The following is a 581-nucleotide window of genomic DNA, read 5'->3' as shown; positions in this document are numbered from 1 at the left end:
AAACCCTAAACCCTAAACCCTAAACCCTAAACCCTAAACCCTAAACCCTAAACCCTAAACCCTAAACCCTAAACCCTAAACCCTAAACCCTAAACCCTAAACCCTAAACCCTAAACCCTAAACCCTAAACCCTAAACCCTAAACCCTAAACCCTAAACCCTAAACCCTAAACCCTAAACCCTAAACCCTAAACCCTAAACCCTAAACCCTAAACCCTAAACCCTAAACCCTAAACCCTAAACCCTAAACCCTAAACCCTAAACCCTAAACCCTAAACCCTAAACCCTAAACCCTAAACCCTAAACCCTAAACCCTAAACCCTAAACCCTAAACCCTAAACCCTAAACCCTAAACCCTAAACCCTAAACCCTAAACCCTAAACCCTAAACCCTAAACCCTAAACCCTAAACCCTAAACCCTAAACCCTAAACCCTAAACCCTAAACCCTAAACCCTAAACCCTAAACCCTAAACCCTAAACCCTAAACCCTAAACCCTAAACCCTAAACCCTAAACCCTAAACCCTAAACCCTAAACCCTAAACCCTAAACCCTAAACCCTAAACCCTAAACCCTAAACCCT

This window comes from Phoenix dactylifera, chromosome 5 (assembly GCF_051530095.1).
Source record: "Phoenix dactylifera cultivar Ajwa chromosome 5, Ajwa_hap1_PhDact_Kaust_v1.1, whole genome shotgun sequence".
NCBI classification, from domain to species: Eukaryota; Viridiplantae; Streptophyta; class Magnoliopsida; order Arecales; family Arecaceae; genus Phoenix; species Phoenix dactylifera.
Note: the sequence above shows the minus strand (reverse complement) of the source record.